The sequence below is a fragment of the Corapipo altera genome, unplaced genomic scaffold (assembly GCF_003945725.1).
Source record: "Corapipo altera isolate COAL_440 unplaced genomic scaffold, ASM394572v1 22b, whole genome shotgun sequence".
NCBI lineage: Eukaryota > Metazoa > Chordata > Aves > Passeriformes > Pipridae > Corapipo > Corapipo altera.
In genome coordinates, this window is record NW_020884876.1 from 27,287,003 (window position 1) to 27,301,447 (window position 14,445).

Genomic DNA, 14,445 nt, shown 5'->3' on the forward strand with positions numbered 1-14,445 from the left:
AGAAAATCAGCGTCTTACACCTCTTTCCTTCGTCCACAGGGATTAAATGCTGCTAAAGCAAACCCCACATCCCAGTGATGTACCAAAAAAACCCAGAAAAAAATCTGGAGCTTTTTTCTCTCTTTTCAGTTTGGAAAGTTGTAATACTTTCCCCATGACTGTTAAGGTAAAACGATCTATAAACCCCCTCTTGCCCTCTGCAAGGCCAGGGACATGTTCTTCTTCTCTCTCCTTCAAACAAGGAGAAAACATTTGTGACTCTTCTAAGTGGTAATTAAATAGACATATTGGGTAATTCAGCTGGCATTATTGTTTGCCTGCATTGTCTGTCTTCTTTTGCTGAGATGCATAGGGAGAGGAAGACTTGGGTAGTTTGCTGATGACCTCCTTCATGTTCCCAAATAGCAGCAAGGGTGAATAAGGACTCAAGGCTAGCCTGAAGCTCCAGCTAATGCAAAACAAACAGGCTCATCTGTCCAATCTCAGAGAAAAAGTATGCTGAGGCAGGCTCTCTAAAGGAAAAGGTGAAGTCAATAGTCCTTTTTCCCATGGTTAAAAACCTAATTTCCTCCAGGAGCATCCCCAGTGCCATACAGGCTTCAGCAAGGAGGATCGGTTGTTCCAAGGACTTTCCCTTCATCTGCCCCTTCAACTCTCTACCTCCCCACAAATCAGCAAAAATGATAAAGTTAGAATCTGTCTCAAAATAAGATTTTTGTCTGATTAAGAGGATTTATCAAACTGCACTGAAATGCAAAAATATGCACTTCTTTTCAGACAAAAATCTCATACTTGTTTGTTTCAGTTTCTTCACATAGCCACCACTGTGATTCTGGTGCTTACCTCCCACTGTTACCTTTCCCCATTAATAAAGTATTTTTTGGATGACTTGGAGATTTGACAAAAGGAGACCAAGTTTTTGACATAGGATCAGCATTGATCTGGCAAATAGGAGTTTGTTACCTTAAGCAATGAGTTTGGCAGCCTGTCGAGGGAGTAGGTACTGAGCTAGCTAAGTCTTTAATAGATCACCTTCTCAACAGAAAGATCAAAGATTGACATCTGCCCTTTTGCCTTTAAAACATCTCTTACAAGATGCTGCAGCCGCAACAGCAGTGGGGAAACATTCACAGTGACTGTCTCTGCTCTTCTGTCACCATGTATAGAGGCAGGAAAATCACTTCCAGCACAAAATGCTCTGTCACTTTGTCTTCCTCTCTGTGTGCACATCTCCTGAAAGCCATTTATTTTGATGTTTGTGACACCAGATTTTAGAAGGCTGCATTGCCCTAATGACAAAAGTCACAGACATTGTTTAAGCTGGGACTTCTGATTGTGCAGCAAAGATCATCATACAGCCTCTCTTTTTGAGAAGTTGTGTTAATTTGTCTTAGTATTTTTTATAAATAAGAAAGACCCTTATTTTTTAGTATAGTACTTCTTTGAATAACAGTGTTGAAGAACTTCATTTGGCAGCCCAAATACAAAATTCAAGTGCCCCTAATCCCCAAGTAAGTACAGCTCAGGGAGAGAAATGTGGAGGGAAAATGTTTTACTTGTTTTCTGTGACCCATAGATCTTCTTTTCCGTACTGCTGTTTTCCTTCTCTGCACATTTTTCTTCCTTAATCTTCTTTTGCTTCTTGAACTGCTGTAGCCTCCTAATTCTCTGTATTATTTTTGAAGAATCCAAAAGATAAGGAAAAACGCTATTTTTCTGAACAAATGTGGCCACTGTCCCTATTAACTTCACTAAATATATGACATGATACTGAATTCTGCAGTTATACTTAGCCTAAAATATTTTGAGTTTCTGGGATAAAATACCTTGGGCTTATGTTAGTAAGGGTAACCGCACATCATAAAAAAGGATTGTTTTCATTCCACTGTTGTCACAAGCAGTTTTATTTTCTGTTTATCATTGGATCAAATCCGTTACAAACATCAAGCACCCGTATACAAAATAATTATTTCTCAGCAACATATTGCCAATTTTTAGCTCTACTCTTTCCATACTCTGCCCTAATCCAGCTCATTTCAAGGAAATTTAAATATGTGTCTTCCCAAATGCTCCTATTAATAGTTTTGAGATGTGGGTTAGAATTCATATCACAGTCCATTTTCTTTTGTAATTTGAAGTCTGTCCTCTCTTTGGAAGGATGCTGGGAATGAAACATGCTTATGTGTATGGTGTGCAAGGCTGCAGCTGGTGCAGAAAGAAGCACGCAACTCTATTCCTCCAAAGAACTGGAACCCTCTGGGGTTCCACTAAACAGGCTGTTTACTTACATAAAATATATGAAGAAACTCATGGCTTTTTCCTACTTGAAATTCAATTTGCAGCCATTTTTTGCTGTCACTTGGGCCATCTTCATTCTACCTGTCACTCCCAGGGGCCTGACAGGTAGCTCTCTTGGGGAAGAGGAACCATGTGCCCATCACTGCTGCAAGAGAAGTTTTCTCTTCTCACAGTTTGCATCTTCAAAATCAGCTGCTGGGAACATGGTTTCCAGCACACCCAGATCAAGAGAATACCCAACAACAAAGCTGCTGCAGACAATTTTTTCAAGCAGACAAAGTTTGCGCTTTTGTCTCGAGTAATTTGTATATTTGCATAGAAAAAATAGCCATTTTGGAAGCATCAAAAGAAACACACAGAGAGGGAGAGAGTCACCATTTTGTAGGATATTCATTTAAAATAGTAGGGTTTTTTGTTGAAGTGAGTGGAGAAATTGCTAAAGTCAGCACATACCTAAAGAAGGGAAATAACCTTTTATGTACGGAACAAGACCATTGGACCAGATACCTGATTCTGGAGGCAAATCTTATAGCCAGTACCAAACAAGCCCCAAAGCCCAGGGAACTTATGGTTTTATATAGAGGCCTGCAAAAGATTTGGGGGTTTGGGGTTTAGATGCTACTGAGTATAGTGTTCACTTATAATATGTGCATTAACGTATCATTGATTTCTTATTTAATTAAACTGGTTTATGTGGAGGTTTTGTCCATCTAAGTCTTTGTGGAAGGCTGCTTCCAGCTCTTAGACCTAGACACCTTCTTTTTGACTTGATAATCTCAGAGGTCTTTTCCAACCCAGTTTATTCTATAATTCTGTGATTTTGTGTTCACAACAGTTGAGACCTGCCTGTCCTTCTGCTAATGCTACCCTTTCCCTGTGGGGGTGTATGCCCAGCTACCATTGCAGACAGCAGCTGTGGACGTTTCAAACCCTCTGCCCTCCTGCTGCTAAGCTGACTAAAGTAGGCTTTCCCAGCCTTGGCACTTGCTCTATCCTGCAGGGTACTCAGGGATGCTAACAGGGGTACAGAGAGAGCTACTCTTCCTGCAAGTTAATCTCTCTGATGCTCTTCCACTGAGTCATAATGGGCCCATGGGAAGGGTCATTTGCCTATTCCAAATTTTCTTTGTATTCACCGTGTGTCTGCCCAAATCACTCCATGTCTCTGTTATTTACCTCTGCAAAGTGCTTTGGGACCAAAAGATAAAAGCTTTAGGATATTTATTAATTTCTTACTGCAGCATTAACTTCCTATCTACAGCTGTTCGTGAAATTGTCCTGGAGGTTTCCTGTGGGCTTCTCGGAAAACAAATCTGAGACAGGAAATAAAGTTATTTAAAATAATTAGAAGAGGAATATGGATGCCTAGTGCATTCATCTGAAGCATTTGAGGATAGCCCTCTGAATACTTCCAGCCTAACATCTTATCTCCTGCAAGTTTTTCCTTCATTAAACCCTTTGTTACGCACTCATAATCCCATTAATTCCCCAAAAGACATCCTCTGACATCAGTCCACCCACCACAGCTTCAGACTAGCCACAGCTTTGTGCAGCAATGCTTCCTTTTTCCATCCATGTCCCCTGGCTCCTTTGTAGCCAAACGCCCTTTGTGTGGGATCTGGAGCCCCCGTTGCAAGGGTGGTCTGATTCCTGAAAGGCTGCTAAATGTGATCTTGATTTGGAAGTGAGTCCCAAAGCTTAGTCTCTATCCTGCGCCCACTGTCCTAAATAGAAAACAAATGTTTTTTGGATATAGTAATGGTGGAAGAGAAGAGTGTAGGCAAGATCTTGTGTGCTGTCATAAAAAGGTGCTGCAGTCAGTAGCACCCTAACAGGAACACTTGCATTGTATAGATGCAGCTTTTTCAGTTAATTAAATGGGAGAATGAGTAGGACTAGTAGATCTGTAGTTTCTCTGCAAAAATACCAGAAAATATTCAGGGAAATGAAAGGTCAAATTTATACCTTACTTTATCTTCTAAGCAAACAAGTTATAGTCTGATGCAGCCAGATGATCTGGCTGTAGTCTAACACTGTTTAGACACATTGGAGTCTTGGTGACTCCATTGGTGTCCAGACTCCCTTGATGCCTGTCTAAGCTTGCATCTCAGTTACCTGAGTGGTATCTTCTGTATTTTCCTCTGTCAGCTCATTAGGTAATGATATCTTTATCTGAAGAATTCCTATTGCTTAAAATACGTTGGAGAAATCCTTCTTTCTTTTTTCAAAAAACAAACAAACAAACAAACAAACAAACCCCCAACAACCATCAGAAAAACCCCCACAAAAACATTTGTATGTAGCAACCTTTGCACATAGATCAGCTTTAGTGAGATTTTTTCACTATGCCGACAGAGTACCAAATCATCACTAACGTGTAAGGAAAAGAGAGGTGGCTGTCACATGCAGCCATGCAGCTCTGACCCATACAGGATCTAATTTTGTGCTGCCTTTACAGGTTCATTGCTCATACTCATTTTGTCATTCCCGTGCATTTGTGTTTTGTACATAAATGAGCAGCATGGTGTGGTAGGTACCAGCAGGACTGCCATTCGCCTGCAAGGTTATATATAGCTCTTTCTCCACAGGTTTCGATGGGACGCCTTTCAGAGTTCCTCATAACTTCTCATCCCTCTTCGTATTTTGATTGTGAGAGCAGAAAGGGAGTCTTTTGTCAGACTCTTCTTTGTCTCTTCTACCCCCTGAATACTGGTCTTCAGGATGTTGCAGCTTCTTCTATTATTTGCTCCCAGGTTTTGATTTCAGAGACGATCTTGGCTGCTTGATTGTAGGTTTTGGCTTCCCAGTGTCATGTATAATGATGTTTCTGTAATGAGTGCTGATGCTGCACCTGGGTCGGTTGCTGTGCCCTCCTCTGAAGAAGAGTAAGGATTGCCAGCCCAGAAGAATAGTGATGCTTAGAAGTGGATCAGGCTTGCTTGGGGGTTTGGTTTTAATGCTTTTGTTTTTCAACTCAGGTGGAAATCTGTATTGGAACACAGAGTGGTGGGTACCTAGAAAAAAATTATAAAAGAAAGTAGCAATAGTTACAGGGATACTATTGACAGCATTTACTTACGTAATCGAAAAGGTCTGTTTTTTAGTCAAAGTCACATGGATCTGCAGAGGAACTTGCTTGCATCCCTGGTGCTTCACTCTAGCTGATGAGTATCATGAACTGTGCTGCATCCAGAAACATGTACACACCAAATGACTTTGTGACCACCAGGCTGCCTTTTTTCGTGCTTTCCTGCAACAGTTCTTTTGTTTGCTACAAACTAAGAATAACATGATGGTGTTCAGGAGCCAGTGTTTTGACTGCTGCCCTGGCACAGCCCTGAAATCATGCTGGATGTCAGAGCAGACAGTAAATTCCCAGAGCTTCAACTCTGTCTGGAGGAAGTCACTTCAATTGACAGTGCACTGGGCAAAGCTGCTTTAAAAGCAGCTGCTTGCCTTTTTCTTCTTTTCCTTTTAGGTTTTTTTTTTTTTTAAGATATGTAAATCAGCTGTGAAATGCCATCCCCAGTGTGCAGAACAACAACAGCAAAAAACGGTGGGGCTCTTAAACTTCTCCCCCAACCTGCCGTTTCTGCATATGGTGGACTAAAAAAATAGGAAAACAACTGCTGAGGAAGGCTCCCGAGTGACCCCTTGTGTCACATTGATACTGTCCTTGTTCCCACAATAGCTGCACCAGCCATTGAACTGTGTCATTGCATCAAGTTCACAGAAATAAGGCATTTTCAAGTTGTCTCTGCTTCTCAAAACCATGCAGAGTGGATGTGGTACCTACGTACATGTGCAGATACATATTTTATATATATATATAACATGTGTATGTCAGTAAGTCAGTAGTATAAACACCTTGGTGTATATTTTTATATAATAATTTACACACAAACCCTACCCCCTCCACTATGCAAAGGAAATGTAAACATGCTGTTCAAAATTCAGATGCTTGTTGTTGGTTTCCCAGATGTTTGAAGTTCAATAGATTTCTTTTTTTTTTCTTTCATAATTTCCTCTGCTGCTTCTTGTGAAGTGCTAAACAACCATTATTTCTTTTTGCACATTGAGATTCATCTGTAGGCTCTAAACTGCCTCAGAAGTGCTTCAATTTTACATGAGCACTAAGCTGGGAACTGGGAAGCATTACCCACTGCTGAAGGCCCAGATCATTAGAAAGAGCATGTAAATCCTCTGAACCAGAAATAAAAAATGCACAGATTTTCTTTGTGAAGTCTCAACTGCAGCTTTAAGTAACATATGAACCATTGGCACATTTTTTTCCTGGCCCTTGAAAAAACCCAAAACCAATATCTTTTCTCAGCTGCACGTGCCTCAATCAAAAGAAGAGAAGACTGGGCTTTGACCCAAAAGCTGGAGCTGCTAAGAGCTCATACTCATGCTTTTCTATGTGGATGACCTATCTCCTTCTCAATTCCTGTAAGCAGCAGCAGCCAAGCAGGGAATTGCATGGGTATTGCCACCCAGGGTTTCTTAGTGTCAGGATGGCTTGGGTCAAAATGCATCGACTTGCATTTGTTTCGGCTCCTAGACCTCAGCCTATGTGATTTCAGAAATTATGATGACCATGCTTGAATGTAAATTTATGTTTGTAGGGAGGTTTTCTTTGGAGTTCTGCTACACTGGAGATTATTACTTTTGAACCAGGAAAAAGGAAAAAAGAATACAGCAACCATAGGCACATATTGTTACATGTGGAAGATAATAATGCATTTTGGAACAATTTGTACATAGTTGCAAAAACTGCTGTCAAGCAGAAAATAGCCTTCTTAAAAAAACAAAGGAGGAAGTGTTTTTCCTTTGTCTCTGAACTGTTTATAAGCAAAGAACAAGCAATCCAATGCTGTTCTATGGTATTAAACAACAATAGTTCAAGGGTGATGTAAAGCAATGAGCTGCCAAAGTTGGCCAGGGGAGAAGACAGTAGAGTGGCTGTTTTACCTCCCCCAGGGGGATAAACCCAGAGGACTGTGCTGCCCACCTCCACCATGCTGGTAGGGACCAGGGCACACGGTTTGTTTTCCATCAGTATTCATGAACTCCCTTTTGAAATCTTCCTGGCATCTTACACAACTTAGTCCTTCAGATGTTAACAGGAAAGAACAAAAAAGCCTTGTTTTCACTAAAAAACAAAACCCAAACAGAATGCATGTTCTTTAATTCCAGTTCAAAGTAAAATTTCTCTGAAGACAGTCCTTTGTAATTTTTGTGTAAGTCAGTCAGTTAAAAAATATTAGGGGAGCTGGGATTTTAGCTGAACTTGGTAACATTAGCTGGTAATTAGTTACCATAGGTAAGTGATGCAAACCAGCGCAAACTTGACATCAGTTTTAAGGTAGTTTGACTTTATTAGGCTGTTGCCTTCACCTGTGTTAATTTGAGTTAAGAATGTGTCTGTTTCCTAAAGAGAAAGTTATGAAGAGAGCAAAAATAGCTGAGAGCTTTTAATTTAAATATTTAAGCTAATATTTGTGGGAAATTGTTCATGATCTTCGTGCAGTCATTTTGTATCTCCAGGAAGCCTCAATTTACAGAAAAGCAGTATTGAGACAAAACCAAGTTCATGCAGTCACAGTGTGAAAGATTAAGGATGTTAAAGCTGTTTACTCTTTTAAACTCTCTCTGGATATCTATCTGTCTGTCTTTTGTTAAGATTACAGACACACTATATAGAAAATAAGCTATAGGCAAAGTGTGCAGTTACGCAATAATCTCTGTCCCATTACGGTGCACAGAGTGCATTTTTCTCAGCAAGAACTTAAATATTTGAAGCCATTCTTCTTGTGCATAGCCTATTTATTCATTTTTAAACATCAAGTTCTATAGCTTAGGTACTCTGATATATTTCAGTGGAATAACTCTCTGACTACAAGGGATCCATCTCTAAAAGAGAGTAAATAAATTTAAATTCTGATATAGCACTGATTTTTTTTTACCTTTGTGAAAAGGTTATTTCACCAAGTAAAATGATCAGACTTCTGCTAGAGAGACAGGTTGTTTATAGCACCAGTGATGAGTAATTAAATAAATCAGACAGGCCATTCTGGACTATCACTGGGCAAAATGATCATAATTCTTGGCTTTGGTCACTTAAATTTTACCATTAAAGGTCAAAGGACAAAGGACTGCGTAATGAGAAACCGATCTGTTTACCTTTTATTAAATCAGTTTACAGTCATACTACTTTGATGTGTGGTCTTGGCCACTTTAGTGAAGCAAAAAATATGATGCTGTTTTAAGTGTTTTTGGGTGCAGCTTTGTATGAAATCTAAGACAGATGAGGACTATGAGAACTGAAAATACTTTCATCCTTTTTGCCAAATATTATGGAGATAATCCAGCTTCTCCTGAAACGATAGCAAAAATCTGACTTTCTGTTTTGATATCAGAAGTTTTCTTCCACCCTCATCTTGCATTTTAGAAGTATATATACTTACATCATTCATATCTGTCCTGACTGAGCAACATTCATAAAGTTCATATTCCTTCATGCCCCTCTCCTGCTGCTAATAACTAGAAAAAGGAGCTGTGAATAAGAAAGCATGGCCTGTTTCAAACTGGCACTGATTTATCTCAAGACTGCACAAGCCACTACAGTTTTCACAATATCTAAATTGAGGACTTGACTGGGTACAGACCATGATTTTCTAAGTTACATGCTGTATAATTTGATTCTGTAGCACTGTTTGTTTCATGGACGTGCAGAGGAATCCCCCTGCCCCAGAGCTGGTTTCTGCTGACTCCCCCAAGCTTCTTCTATGTCATCTGGAAACTCCATCCCTGCCCTCTGTCCCCACTGCCCAGTGGGAAGGGAGATTTGGAGTCGCATGCAGTCGGGGGAACCTCTGCCTGTCTAATCTGGAAGGGAACCAACAGCACCGAATACCAAGTCTGGGAGGTTGCTCTGAGTACTGACTTCAGGAAATTGAACGTGTGAAGGGTTGCAAGTTGCCTTTGTGAAAATGGTCTATATTTTCATACTTATTTACAGTGGCTGCAATATACCTGCAATCTATATGCAGGTATTACTCTAATGTCTTTTTCCGGACCAGTAGGTCATGAAGTTCCATCTCCTTGTGAAATGTGTTCTGTGGAGTATGTGACTCGTAATTAATGAGATACCTTTCGGGCACATGAAAGCAGAAAAGCACAGAAATTATTTGAACTTCTTACAGAGAAAATAAACAAATTATCCATGCAGTTTCTTAGAGTCTATAAGTGCAGTTTAGTCTTGCAACTAAATAGTTCCTGTTTACTGTTGTGCCAGCGGATTCAAACACATACCAATATAACACTTTCACCAAAATTGCTCTATCAAAGTCCTGAGGAATATTTTCACACATCCTGGGTATTAATATCAAATGCTGAACAGTTAGGGCAGCCAAAATACATCAAAACAATTTCTTGGCAGAACGATGCCCAGTGAGGTGTAGATATTAACTCTGTGACCTAGACTGACTCCAGGCTGGATAATAACATTTGATTAATTGATAATAATTTTCTGTTTTCTGATGTTTATGGTGATCATTTATTGTCTTGTGCAGTCATATATGGTCGTAGAACCTTATGAGACGTTTTTGCTTCCCTAGGAAGTAATGAGTCTGATTGGCAAATCTGTTTCTATTAAAATCATTGGGAAATTTGCCAATTACTTCAGTGAGTGCAATATGGAACCCATGAGTTATTATTGCAGTTACCAAATAATCTGCCATAATATCTACAATTACATTACATTTGCATACATTAAAAAAAGATAACATTTGTGCCTCTGTAGAGCAGATAATCTACTTCACAGTTTGTATAGCCAGCTACGTGTAGCACTTGGGGACCGTGTATATGGAGTGCGTCTTTGCTTCGTTGTGTTTCTAGGATACAGCTTATAGTAAAAGACCACATATGTAAGGCATGACTCCCTTTTCATGCTTCCTTTTGCTCCACAAGGTGTAGTAATTTTGGTTTTGATATATACTGTCAGCTAGTGCCTCTCCCTGTGCTTATTCAGCTGCACACATCAGGAGCAGAGAGATGGAGCAAGGCTTCCTCTGCCCTCTGCCTCTCTCTGCCCATTGATCCCTCATTAACATGCAAATACAGAAATAAATAAATTTCTGGTTCTTTCCTACTTCTTTTCAGAGCCCAGGTTGTATTAGTCCCAGAGACACATTTATTTTATTGAAATGAAAGATTGAATGAGCTGTGCTACTAAATAGGCAAAAATTTTGACATATGGAGAACCTATTTAATTCGCTGGACTGGGACATAATTGCAGACCAATTATGACAAACATTGTGAGCCTTCTTGTAAACTGTCCTCCATCCTGAACTGGACAGAAAACTATTAGGGCAAAAGTATATCTCTGACTGGTTGTCGTGCATTAGCCCCAGCTGGGAGCTGAGGCACTTGCTCGCTCCCCCCGGTGGGATGGGGAGTAGGATCGGACAGGTAAAAGTGAGGGAACTCATGGGTTGAGGTAAAGGCAGTTTAATAGGTAAACCAAAAACTTACAAACAAGCAGAGTAAAAGAAAGAATTTATTCACCACTTCCCATGGGCAGGCAGGTGTTCCCAGGAAAGCAGGGTTCCATCACACGTAGCAGTGATTTGGGAGGACAAATGCCATTGCTCCAAACATTCCCCGCCTTCCTTCTTCTTCTCCCAGCTTTGCATGTTGAGCATGTGATCCTATGGTATGGGATATCCATTTGGTCAGCTCTTTATGGATTTAGTCAAATTAGAAGGAACCTGTTAAGCATTCCAGCTGCCCACATTATTGTTATTTCCCTTCAGCTGTGTTTGTTGTTGCATTGCTTTAAAATAGGAAGATCCTGACTTTGTGTGGGTTGTTCCACTATCTGTGTGATTTTTGTAATTCTGGAAATATGCAGCTCACTTGAGTGTTAAAAAAAAAATATGCTGCATATCTTCACCTGCTGTATAATTTAGCCATAATGAGGAACTAGTCTGAAAAATATACTTCTAATAAAGAAGGTAAGGTAGAGGATATACTCTCTGTGAGAAGGTGACATTTTGTTACTTAGCACAGTGGCAAAGTAGAATTGGCCAGTGCCAGGCAGGCTATATGCTGCATAAATTATTACTTATCTCTTAATATGTCTTGTCTTAAATATATTTGATCAAAATATAGGGATTCATTTTATAAAGTGAGTCTAATTTTGCTCTCAGAGGTTGTGCACCTATAATCCCACAGTTTGATAAGCAGTTGCCTGAATGACAGGTGCAGCATGTCACATTGTCTGGAAATACTGAGACATGGGTTGTTCAGGTTTTCTTTATTATTCTTTTTTCCCATTACTCCAGCCAGTGTTCTTTGATGTAGACACAGAAGCAGGTTCAGCAGCCATAAGATGAAACCAGGGTCTTCCTGCACTTGGTGCCCATGTGAGATAGATAAGCAACACACTCCTGAATGTAAGCAGACAGAGTACGCCAGCTCCTCTGAAATCTGAGGTATAGCAGCATGTCAGCTGGTAACAAGGCAGTTGCTATCTGAGCAATCTCAGCAAATTGCAGTTTTTGTAATCTGGCCTAGAAAGAGATTTTCTGTTAAGGGTGATGTTGAAGTGTGTTAGCAGAAGGGATAAGTTGGTTCAACAAAGGAAATGCATCTCTTTGTGCTTGCCCCAGAGTCTGAAGCTGGGTGCATTTCATCGGGTGAGAAGGTTTCTCCTAAATCAGTGTGGCTGTTTGTGCAATGAGGTGCCAGTGGGCAATGGTGGGAAGGAGTGGTGAAAGCAGCTTTGAGTTCTGGCTGTGAATCCTTACATCCCAGATGATCTTGTGGCACCACCAATTGATTTGATATGTTTTGAACTCAAGAAAAAATAGAGATAAAGACAAACTGATATCTTTTGCTTGTGAGCAGAAAGAGGTGGTCTCTTTGGTCGTGACACAACTGTTGATTTTACTCAGAGACCAAATTACTTTGAATAACCTGAAACCTGTCAGTACTTCACAGCTGTCCCAGAAGACATTAGCTGGAGTAGCATGTTATTTTGAATTACAAAGCATCTCAGGAAGTCAGAGAGAAAAAGTTCTACTGGTGCTTTCAGAGGGAGCTATATAATGTGTAGTTTTGTATCATCCACAGACTATCAGAAAACAGCATTTGTATCCTGAATGTTAAGACTATATCATAATCATTATTAACCAGTATGGCCATTATGAGTCTGCTTGTTTTAGCCCTTGGGTAACAAAGTTCATGGCTCCATCAAGCTCTGTCATAATCAGCCTTATTATAAAAACATAATATTGTAACCTTCAAAGGCTCCCTGTGCTAGTGCAATAAAAACTGGGAATGAACTGAAGTAATCTTTAGGCTAACAGCAGTTCCACTGGGAAAATATAACAGTTTTTATGCATGTAATGTACATGCTTCCTCTCCACCCTCTTCATGCTCTTTTCACCAGGACAAAAGCTATCCCTCAGACCCCTTTTGGAGCCAAATTAGCTCATCAAAGCAGAACAAGTTTATAACATAGTGTTCACTGCATATCAAATGCCCATGCACTCCTTTGATTTCCATTCTTTGGAGCACTGTTACCATATTTTAAGTATTTCATTTCAAGAAGAAGAGCTATTAAGTGTTTCCCCCAAAGTAGCTGATTATTCAATGGCTAAAGATGTCAAGGATAATGAAATAAAAAGGGAGCTGGGCTGTGATAGTCTCTAACAGGAAAATGCATCTCATTAGATGGCATTCCCACCAGAGAAGTCTATGGTATTGCATGCATTAATTCCTTTCTGCCGTTAAGTTGTTAACCAAGTTTGGGATGCAAACGGCATGCAGCCTCAATGACAGTGCACAACTGTGTGCAAACAGTAATTAATCGTTGGCTCCCTGAATGGAGCCTCTGTGAGGCTGGAGGCAAATCAAAGGGCTGGCCTGGTTTCCAGCACTTGAGGAACACGCCATGCAGTACAATTGGGAACATTCACGTTATGAATATCCCCTTGTAAACCGTGAGGCAGAGAAGGCTGAGGGTAGCTGACCTCCACAGGCTCAAGTCTGTGCTCAGCAGAAGGACTTGCCCTTTGGTGTTTGGTGATGGGGACAAACTGTGCATACTCTGATCCAAGGATATTTCAGTTTAGTTTCCTGGCAATTCTGGAAGGAAAAAAAAATCAGACCCACTACACAAAACATTTGTATGTGAATTTATATATTCAGAGCTGTTTGCGAGAGTGCATTTTTGAAATGGCGATGGTGTTCTCTACAGGCACTTATGAGAAGTTTATTGATACCTTGGCATGACCAGCAAAGACCGAATATACTGACAAGAGGTGTAAGCACTTTCTCTCACCCTCACCCAATGTCTTGACTGGAATTAAGAGCCTTTTGACCAGGCAGTGCATTTTGAGGCAGAGAAAGTTGTGTCAGTATGAAACACAGTGGTTGTCATTAGAGGATCAACACATTTTACCAGCAATCCTTGCAGTGGTGTCTAAGACACCACAAAATTTCCTTGCACTTAGAAGAAGCAAAACAGTTTCCAGAGAGAGAGCACTGTGTGGGAAATGTGGGCAAGTGTGGTCTACTTGGAAGGATAGCAAGTGGGTCACTGTCATTGTGGGTGCAGCTGTGGGTATGGTGGGGGGTTGTGCTGAGATGCATTATGGAGGCCAGGGCCAGGAAGACTGTGAGGCACTGAAATGGGTTTCATTGTGGTATAAAATCCCTTAAAAATATTGCAGTATCTGTAGCATATATGACAGTAGTAGTGCCCATTCTGCAGCTTACAGTAACCACACTGCAGCACATGTACTCATGATTACAAAGTATCTTTGTATGCATCATGACATTTTCTGCCCTGATAAAGTCCTTTTGTCTGGCAATTCAGCGTCAGGACTTTTCCCTGTGCTGTGTCTGTCTAGCAAAAGGAGTTGAAATACAGAAGGGCTAAGGAAGTCATATAAATGGAATGACTCTGTGGTTATATGATATTCATATCAAAATAAAAGTGATCTGCATTGTCACTTGATGTTAATTATCCTAGAGACATGGTACAATTTATGTTAGCTGAGGTGCTAATTCACCCATATCTCTTGTTATGCAGATAATAACATCCTTATGACGGTGTGTGTTGCTGAGTAGATATTT

General features: G+C 40.3%; 1 protein-coding gene across 2 annotated transcripts in view; it reads left to right on the top strand.

Moving 5' to 3' along the window:
- Positions 1-14,445, top strand: part of UNC5C (unc-5 netrin receptor C) — a 252,080-nt gene that overhangs the window by 165,434 nt on the left and 72,201 nt on the right. The gene's annotated exons all lie outside the window — the stretch shown is intronic.